This window comes from Xenopus laevis, chromosome 1S (genome assembly GCF_017654675.1).
Source record: "Xenopus laevis strain J_2021 chromosome 1S, Xenopus_laevis_v10.1, whole genome shotgun sequence".
In the NCBI taxonomy this organism is placed as follows: domain Eukaryota; kingdom Metazoa; phylum Chordata; class Amphibia; order Anura; family Pipidae; genus Xenopus; species Xenopus laevis.
Window position 1 is genome coordinate 177,946,276 of NC_054372.1, and position 11,139 is coordinate 177,957,414.

Sequence of the window (11,139 nt, forward strand, 5' to 3'; positions counted from 1 at the left end):
TACAAAAAAATATTTAAAAATTAATTAAACCCAATAGATTGTTTTGCATCCATTAACGATTAATTCGATCTTAGTTGGGATCAAGTACAAGGTACTGTTTTATTATTACAGAGAAAAATTCAAAAACTGGAATTATTTGATTCATTTGAGTCTATGGGGGATGATCTTCCCATAGTTGGGGGCTTTCTGGATAACGGGTTTCCAGAGAACGGATTCCATATCTGTATGAGAATGGGGGTCCAAAGCTCTTTTTTCTACCATAAAGACATCACACCCCAGACTGCATCTGTATAAGGTGGTAGTAATGAGAATATACCCAAGTCCCAGATACTCATATTTCCCTCAAGCCATTCAGTAGCCAGTATTATGATTAGAGGAGCAAACCATTACCTAGGGGCCGATTCACTAAGGGTCGAATATCGAGGGTTAATTAACCCTCGATATTCGACTAGGAATTAAAATCCTTCGACTTCGAATATCGAAGTCGAAGGATTTAGCGCAGGATAATTCCTTCAATCGAACGATTAAATCCTTCGAATCGAACGATTAAATCCTTCGAATCGAACGATTAAATCCTTCGAATCGAACGATTCGAAGGATTTTAATCCAACGATCGAAGGAATATCCTTCGATCAAAAAAACTTAGGAAAGCCTATGGAGACCTTCCCCATAGGCTAACATTGACTTCAGTAGCTTTTAGCTGCCGAACTAGGGGGTCGAAGTTTTTTTTAAAGAGACAGTACTTCGACTATCGAATGGTCGAATAGTTGAACGATTTTTAGTTTGAATCCTTCTATTCGAAGTCGTAGTCGTAGTCAAAGGTCGAAGTAGCCCATTCGATGGTCGAAGTAGCCCAAAAAAACCTTCGAAATTCGAAGTTTTTTTACTTCGAATCCTTCACTCGAAGTTAGTGTGTTCCTTGAGAGTCATCTCTGCATAAAACTATTTTCTGTGGCAGGATAAACAGAATAGACAATCTAAAACCATATGTGGCTCCACAAGTGGATAAGCGAGTCAGGAGGCAAATGCAAAAATTGTATTTCTACATAAAGAACAAATGGAAACGATCAGAGAAACATTTTATGGCACGAGAAACAGAGGTGAGCAAATCATCTTGGAAGATCAGAATTATTGTCATTGTTCTTTTCAAAGTCATACCAATACTTGCGATTCTATTCACTTCACCTCTAATCTTATGTAATAACACGGGCAAATCTTTGCACGGCTCCAGATTCACATAGCAGCTAATTAATGTTCACCACTATGGGAATTATTCTTGACCCTTTTGGAACATTATAATAATAATTGGAGTTGGGGGATACTATGTATAAATTCAACACTATCAATTTATTAAATAGTCTGCTAAGGCCATACAGTATGTGACGGTTTTGATGCCAGTGTGATTTTTTTTGTGTGCTGGGTAACGCAATATGATGTCACAATGGAGGGTGGTTTAAGAGCGTATTTAACTTTATGCCTTGCAAATGATAAGCATGGAAAATTTCTATCATCCGTGTATATTGTGTGTGCCTTGGTGTCGCCGTTATTTGCCATGTGTAAATACATCGCAAGCCTGTCTAACAGCAATTGGGATTATTCAACAACTGAAGTCACACATCAAGGAGGATGAGTGCTAGAATTCCCACACTTGCAAACTGACACGTTGGCTTCCCATAGTTTGGGGAAGGGAGTCAATGGGGTAAATTTACTAAGAGGCGAGAGCTTGACAGCGATGGCTTCACAGCCATCACAACACTTCGCTAGGTGAAAATTTGCTCAGACAACGCTAATTTACTAAAACGCGAAGTTGCGTCCAGGATGCCAAACACTGGCGAATTTTCGCTAGCGTTACTTCGGCAATGCGAGCAAATCAAAGAGAAGATGCGCTAGCGTTCAATTCTGCCTAGCGCAACTTCGAGGTCTTCACTCAGGCTAATTTGCATACAACGGGAAATTTAAAGTTGAATGGACGTAAATATGTTGCAGCAAATACATTACACAAGTCCAGGGAACCTAAATAAAGAAAATAGAGTTTTTATAATGCCCTACACATGAGCTCACTGTATAGTTAATGTTCCATATGATAGAAAATGTATGGGGGAACCCGGTTACTCAAAAAAAAAATTAAGGACTTTTGCAGGCTATCACTCTGAAAAAGGAAAAGACGCCAGCGTTTTTTGGACTTAAAAGCTTTTCCCACTAAAAAATATGTAACAGAAGAATGAGGAACAGATCAGAAAAATAGGTGCACACAGGGAATTTCCATATTTTATTAATTAGTTACTTTAAAAAGAACTGGCCAACTGGCCTACCCTGAGGGTCTTCATAAAGGTCTTAGACAGAGACCAAAACATTGGCCAGTTCTTTTTAATGTAACTAACTAATAACATAGAGCCGCACACCATTTTCGTCTTGGGAATCAAATAATATTTATTTGCATAAGTCTGTGTTCCAACGTTTTGGCCCTTCTTAGGGCCTTTCTCAAGGATTCTCAAGAGTGCAGGTTCTTTGGAAATTCTTATGTATATATATACACACTGGGGTGTCCGGGGCCTACTGGGGCTGCTACATCAGGGGCCCCACCCCAGTAGAGAACTATTCCAGTGTCTCCGCTAAATGCACAGAAACTACCCCCACTTGCACCCCCTGCCTGCTACATCCTCCTTGCGGTGACAATCTCAGATGGAACCGGAGCATAAATGACTCCTGTCCGACTATATATATATATATATATATATATATATATATATATATATATATATATATATATATATATATATATATATATATATATATATACACCAATAAACACATAATACTAATTGTAGATCTTAAGACCACAGTAGCCTTGGATATTACGTTCACAAGAAATGAAATGTTGCATGTGGAGTCTTCTATGTGAGTAGAATACAGCTCCAGCAATTATTCTATGCATGTGTGGCAGTGACCAGGTATTGTGATGTTTCTCCTATTCTATAGCTACAGGCACTGTTTCCATATAATTGGTGCACTAGGGAAGCAGCAAGCGCCTCTCTGTACAAAGCGATACCACCTGCTGCTCGCACCAGACATGGATTAACAAGCATATGTTTGTGTATGTTACATGATGATCAACATTATTTTCCATTGTTACCTAGAAGGATATGCCACATTATAAGCATCATATTCAACATTCTTATATTATATGATGATCAACATTTTTATCCATTGCTACTATTAAGGATATGACACAGTAAACTATAAGCATCATATTCAATATTTTCCGTATTGCTTATATAAGAACATTACTTTACATAGAAACCTGAGCAGCATTTGCTTTCTCCATAATGTCTTTCAATAGGCAACAGTCCTAGAGTGACTGGACTGCTTATTTCTTGCTATGGCTTACTGCAATCTGTGCTATTATATATTCCAAAACAAAACAGGATATATTGATATAATTCTGATGATTGTTTCTGGTTATACATACATTTACAAATAACCTTTTCTCCTTAAAGGGGTGGTTTACCTTTACCATAACTTTTAGCATGATATAGAATGCCAGGTTTTGAATCGGCCTTCATTTTTTAATCGTTTTTGAATTATTTGTCTTCTTCTTCTGACTTGTTCAAGCTTTCTAATTGGGATCAATGACCCATGAAAAAAATTGGGCAATTATCTGCTGTTATGTCCCCATGTACTCCCTCTTTGTTCTTATGTTGAGCTTGGGACAGTCCATTAAACATACAGTTCACGGCTAAAGCTAAAGGTGGCCATATACTGTAAGATTTGCTCATTTGGCAAGTCGTCGTCTCTCCCCCCAACAAGCCTACCTTGGGTGGTCGTTATCGTGGTTCATTACAATGAAGGGGATACGAAAAGTTGGAACTAGGACCTCATCAATGGGCCGCCGATATGATCCTCGATCTGAAAGAAATATCAAGCTTGCCTGATGGAGATCTTCCCGATTTTTGGCCAGATATCAGTTGGGGACGGCTGTCGGACAACCCCATACATGGGCAGATAAGTTGCTGAATCAGTCTAAAAGACCCGATTGGCAGCTTAGATCTGTCTGTGTATGGCCTTAAGGACAAAGACACATGCTTAGATTCGGGGAGATTAGTCGCCCATGCAACAAATCTTTTCTTCGGGGTGACTAATCTCCCCGAACTGCCTCCCGCCGGCTAGAATGTAAATCAACGGCAGCAAACGCTGCACTTCGTTTTTCAAAGTCGCCCCAAAGTGGCGACTTTGAAAAATGAAGCACTCCGAGTGCCATCCCACCAGCGCTTTTGATTGTAACAGGCGGGAGGCAGTCCGGGGAGATTAGTCACCCAGAAGAAAAGGCGTTTTATCAACAGTCGACTAAATCTCCCCGAATCTGAGCGTGTCTCTACCCTAAAGGTGGCCATACACGGGCCGATAAAAGCTGCCGACAGACCGAGTCGGCAGCTTATTGGCCCGTGTATGGGGCCCCCCGATGGGCTTCCCCGATCGAGATCTGGCAGAAAGTCGGCCAGATCACAATCGGAAGGGACTAAAAATCCCGTCGGATCGTGGCCGTATCTGTTCGTTGATGCGGTCCCGCGATCCGACCGCCCGTTAGGCATCGTTAGGATCTGATCGTTGGGCCCTAGGGCCCACGATCGGATCAGCCCGATATTGCCCACCTCAAGGTGGGCATATCGGAGGGAGATCCGCTCGTTTGGCGACATCGCCAAACGAGCGGATCTCTCCATGTATGGCCACCTTAAGAGATACATAAATCCATTTTAGTTACCCCATGCCTCTAATGTAATCCTCTCCTATCTTGCAGGAGACAAACCCCCAGATTACAAATTGAACGTCACACATTGCAATACCACCGCACCACTGCACCGACATACAAGTGTGAGTTACACAGCTCTGGGCAGATTATTAACTTGCTCCTAGTGCACAGTTGGATGCCTTAAACTATGGGCTTTATCTTTGCACACAAGAGGTTCTTAATTAACAAGTGATTTAATTACATGCAAATAGCCCTCTGCGTCCAGTTGTTAAATGAAACCAGTCACCATGTGCGCCTCCAAAATCCCACAGAAAACGAAATCATGAGGATTATGTTAATGTGCTGGCAGGCGTTGTAGTAAGGATCACATAGGATTCAGTATCCCCGATGAATTTCATAGCAAATGTTTACAGCCTTCTATTAGGAAAAAATAATTTTATTATTCTTTCAAGATTTGGGAGCAATGCATGCTGCAGAAAATGTCAGAACTATATAAATATAAGATAATAGGAACAATAATGCCCTAAAATTGTTGTTTAATCCCTTGTGCACCTCTTAGTTCTGGTACATAAAAAGGAAGAAAAATCAACCTGCAAGCGTCTGTTAGAAAGATGTTTGAAATGTAACATGAAGAAATGAAATGTGTCTGAATGTGTATCCACATCTTATCTGATGACCTAGAAACAATTTAAGATTTATTTTTTATTATACAGTTGTACAATGTTTAGCAAAAGATACTATTGAATGCAATTATTACTTATATAACTTCTACTCTAGGCTCCATCTCTCACTATACCTGCTATCCCACAGTCAAAGTCCCTTCCCAGAGACTATTATCCCACTGTTACTATAGACACCATCTCTCCTTACTATACCTGCTATCCGACAGCCACACTCCCTTCCCATAGACTATTATCCCACTGTTACTATAGGCACCATCTCTCCCTACTATACCTGCTATCCCACAGTCACACTCCCTTCCCAGAGACTATTATCCACTGTTACTATAGGCACCATCTCTCCCTACTATACCTGCTATCCCACAGCCACACTTCCTTCCCAGAGACTATTATCCTAAAGTTACTATAGGCACCATCTCTCGCTACTATACCTGCTATCCCACAGTCACACTCCCTTCCCAGAGATTATTATCTCACTGTTACTATAGACACCATCTCTCCCTACTATACCTGCTATCCCACAGTCACACTCCCTTCCCAGAGACTATTATCCACTGTTACTATAGACACCATCTCTCCCTACTATACCTGCTATCCCACAGTCTTACTCCCTTCCCAGAGACTATTATCCTCACTGTTACTATAGGCACCATCTCTCCCTACTATACCTGCTATCCCACAGCTACAGTCCCTTCCCAGAGCCTATTATCCCCACTGTTACTATAGGCACCATCTCTCCCTACTATACCTGCTATCCCACAGTCACACTCCCTTTCCAGAGACTAATATCCCACTGTTACTATAGGCACCATCTCTCCCTACTATACCTGCTATCCCACAGTCACACTCCCTTCCCAGAGACTATTATCCCACTGTTACTATAGGCATCATCTCTCCCTACTATACCTGCTATCCCACAGTCACAGTCCCTTCCCAGAGACTATTATCCCACTGTTACTATAGGCACCATCTCTCCCTACTATACCTGCTATCCCACAGTCACACTCCCTTCCCAGAGACTATTATCCACTGTTACTATAAGCACCATCTCTCCCTACTATACCTGCTATCCCACAGCCACAATCCCTTCCCAGAGACTATTATCCACTGTTACTATAGGCACCATCTCTCCCTACTATACCTGCTATGCCACAGTCCCTTGCAAGCCATAAATATTATTCAAGATTCAAGGATTCCTGAGGGGCAGGTACCTGTAAACTGCTATATATTAAAGTAGGGTGTTTTACCTCTGCCCTCTGTTTGCCTGGTCATCCTATGTTCAATTATATCGGTCATACTTGAAGAACATACATGTCCAATTTAGATGTATTGCGGCTACATTAATTCTAAGTGGAGCCACTGGGAAATTGATACAAGATTATATTACTGGCTCACTGTGGTTTCTAGTCCCTTCTGGGTATACAGAAAGCAAATTTATATTTTTTCCATTACACAGGTTTATTGCAGAAGTTTTCTTACTAGTACAAAATGAAAGGAGGCAAGAGAAGTAATTCAGTTAGCACTGAATCAGAATACAATAAGTAAGCACATTCATGTATCAATAACATTTTTTAATGCATTATGATTATAATCACTGTAATGGAACGCAAAGAAACCTTAATAATTCTTCATTTAAGCGGCTAGAGGCCTATTGCTTCTGGGAATTGCAGTTCCAGAAGCGAAGAAGCAGTAAAGGCTTGTAGTCCACAGATCAGAGCAGCCACTAAGCCCTTAGGGCTCTTAAAGACGAGCGTTTTTACCTGCGCTCCCCTGCGTTATGGTTTCATGTGTTCAGCCGCAAGGGAGCGCAGGAGTAGACGCACTGAATTCTTTTCAATGTGGCTGTACTCACACAGACGCATGTAAGTGCTGAATGCAGGTAAAATGCAACATGCTGCGTCCCAACCTGCGTCCGGTGCTTACATGCGTCACATTGAAAAGAATTCAGTGCGTCTACTTCTGCAGGGGAGCGCAGCTAAAAATGCTTGTCTATAAGAGCCCTTAGAAGAATTCAGTGAATGCCCGTTTCATATAGGAAGCGCTGATAGTAACTGCTAATTGCAAAAATTAGCAGCCAAGTGTTAGACTGCTACTTAACCTTTTGAGTGCCAGACATCTGGTGAAGTGTTTATGCAAGGGGATGGGCATTTGTTCTGCTTCTTGTTATCCATCTGCCTTAGCATGGCTGTATGTATGGAAAACTGATGCACTGTATTTGGGTTTAGTGGGGGAATGTAATATGTGTAGTGAGCGTTAAAACATTCGCAGACATCTTTTTGAACCATTAGCATCCTTTTTGACTGATTAACGTTTGCGACCAAATGGCTGTTATGTTATAAAATGTCACAATCGCAAAATATTTAACATAACTCCAGAGCAGGTGTTAAAACTAACCTTTGCTTAGTTACTTACATCCCCCCTTAGGTCCCTTAATCATGTATGAAATATAAAACCATAACCATGTTATTACTGATGTCAGATATGATTGTATTCGATTTATACTTGTGATACCCAAACCCACGCGTATATCAGGCCACACCTGGTAAGATCCAACCTATGGCTGTTGGGTATTAAAATAAGTGGATCACATTACATAGGCAGCTCAGCACAGCCCTCGTCTCAATTACTTATCTGCCTTGTTTTTTTACCAGATCTCCAGTGTCATTGTGGTCACAAGATGGCATTATGTGTCACACAACACAACAGTGTGTCAAAATGAATGCTGCACTTGATTGATGTATGACACTGAGGGAACCCTGGAGCTACTGCCTGCTCTGGAGGTGGCAGTAGCCCCAGGGTTCCTCTGTTTCTATAGCTGCAACTGTACTTGACTCTGAATGGGAGCAATCAACAAAGTCCGGAGGTTTGAAGCAATATGAAAGGGGATTTTCTTTGCAAAGCTTGACAGAGCTGTCCACCCCAAACACACAATCCTGGGAGAATCAGCAAGGGGCTGTTGAAATTTTGGGGGTGTAGCTTGTGGCAATTCTGTGCGCATGCGCAAACAGTTTTTTTTTGCAGGTCTGAATTGTCTTTGCATATGGGCAGTGAGCATTCAAATGGAGACACTAGCACTATTTAAGTGCTGGGAGACAGGAAGGGGTGGATGGGAAAAGGGTGACAAAGAAAATTGGGTGGGGTGCTGCCTTGCCCTGGGTGCCCCCACCTGTAGGCTCAGCACTGTGCCAATTCTTGGATCTAAGGGTAGTGTCACGTATTGTGAATCTTGTAGAAAAGCAGGCCAAAAATCCACTGGTCCTCTGCTGTTAATTGTGCCTCAGCTTGGGTGCAGGCATACAAAGCGAATTTCAGCACGAAATGCAAAATCTCACATTTTGATGTCAAAATCCACCTCATCTGTCTGCTCCTGAACCAATGCAATGTATTCAGATGCAGGCACATCGAGCATCGGAAGAGCAACTGAAGAGCGGATTCTTGGCCTTTGTTTGTGTGGTGTTTATACAAATGGCCTGTAGATGTCACTGTGCTCAGACTGTGCATACTTCCTGACAGCTTAACAGTGAAAGTCACAGTTGTGTAATGGCTGCATGAGAGCCTGCTATACTCTCCTTATCCTCGGCTACCCAAAACATAACAAATTGACAACGAGATGGCTCTTCTACCTCTGCAGCAGCCTGCACCTTTTCTCCCAAATCCTGGTGAGCCTACCATACCTTTTACTGCTTGGATCCGTATGTTTGAATAACAGTTTGTCCACAGGCCAAGTTCCATCATTTCTGTCACTTCCCTCTATCTGGTAGTGGAGCTGAGGGGTGGTACCTCCATGATGTTTGTGTGCCCTGTACAGCAGGACCAAAGTCTGAGGGGTTGGGCAGCGGTATAGTGCCTAGGGCGACACCAGACTTAAATGCAGCCCTTTTATTCTGGACCATGGGACCCCATCCTTTTTTACCCCTGAGCCACATTCAAATGTAAAATGAGTTGGGGAGTAACACAAGCATGAAAAAAGTTCTTGGGGCGCCAAATAAGGACTATGATTGGGGTTTAGGTAGCCACTATGTGGACTGGCAGCCTATAGGGGCCTCTATTTGACAATATACTTTGTTTTATGCAACAAAAAGTTGCCTCCATGCCTGGAATTCAAAAATAAGCACCAGCTTTAAGCGACTGGAAGCAAAATCCAAAGGTTTTGTAAGCAACATGTTGCTCAATAGCCAATGGTTATTATTATTATTATTTATTATTATTAACATGTATTATTAGAGCGCCAACATATTGCGCAGTTTTGGACAGTGATCACCAAGAATATAAAATCAGACACGATCCAAGCATGGCCTAGGTTAGATGGCGGGTGCAAGATCTGCAGTGTTGCAGCACCTGGAATTCCACCGGTTGGCTATCACTCCATAACACTGAAGGAATAATGATAAAAGAAGGGTCTGGAGAAGAAAACCCACATCTGTCAGGCATTGCCCAGAGGGGAAAAAAGCCAATGATTTTTGACCAACCCCAGGAATGTCTAACAGCTGGAGAGCAAGAGTTTGCCTATCCCTTATGTTAAGCAATGACAATATGTACACATAGATATATGTGGAAGGCTGACGCACAGAATTGTCTGACTTTTAATTAAAGTATGTTTCCATATTTTAGAGAAGCGATTACCCTGCAAATGTAAATCAGACAGCATAACAACAAAGGCCACAGCTTGAATGAATTATGCATGTCATCTGCATTCTCTGCCAGCTGGTAATTGACAAGTGTCACCACATTGTCAACAATTTCTATTTATTATGGGCCACATATCAAACATGGTCTTCCTTTATCACACTCCACCCCCCTCCAAAACTCTGTAATGTATTATTAACAGTCTGTCAGCTGTGCTGCCGCTCGCCTGCTATTTTCATTTGGTGTTCAAAATAGTTTTCCATTTCCATGACAGGGAGGGCTCCAGCTGGGACCCCTTGAGAGTTTAAATGGTTAAAGGGTAACTGTCACTATCTGGCGGCACTATGCATGGATATAATCAGACTTAATGGTGTATCTTTGATGACAAAAGAATAAGGACAACCAGCTTTAATTCCTTTCCATTAGTGATAGAATAAATGGAAAAATGTATCAAAAGTTAATATATATTCCCCCTGTAACCTGAAACTACCATTGGGGTACAGTTCATTCTGAGCTCTAAACATCTCTTTTTTGTATATTTGCAGTGATTCCTGACTAGGTGCTCTCCCAGAATCAAAAAAAAACAGTAAAATCAGGTAGTGAACTTATGTAGTAGATACTGATGCCTCTTATGGGTCCTCCTTGCTCAGTCTTAGTAACATGTGACAAGCTATCGACATTTTCCAGAATATAAAAACGATTATTATGCTAGGTGTATTAAGGCTGTACCATAAGGAAGGATTGGTTAAACACAAATCCTTTTGACACGATGGCTTTCCTCCTCCATCTCATAAACGATAATTAAAACGCTGCCTTCAAAGTGGGTATATGGGGCCTATAAACCTTTTAAACACTGAATGTGTAACAAGGGTAGTATGTATATAGTTATATAGGCTCAAGGGTGTTTTGGTGAGGGATTGCCAACCTCTTGGCTGCCTAATTCCGTTCTTGTGCAGCACCGTTACTAATTATTTTGGGCACCTGGTATTAGGGATAAAAGAGGCCAATATTGGACTGGTCTGCTGGGGTGCCGGGACTTTTTCTGGTGGGCCCTTTGCCCTTTCTGCAGCACAGAGGCTTAATTCA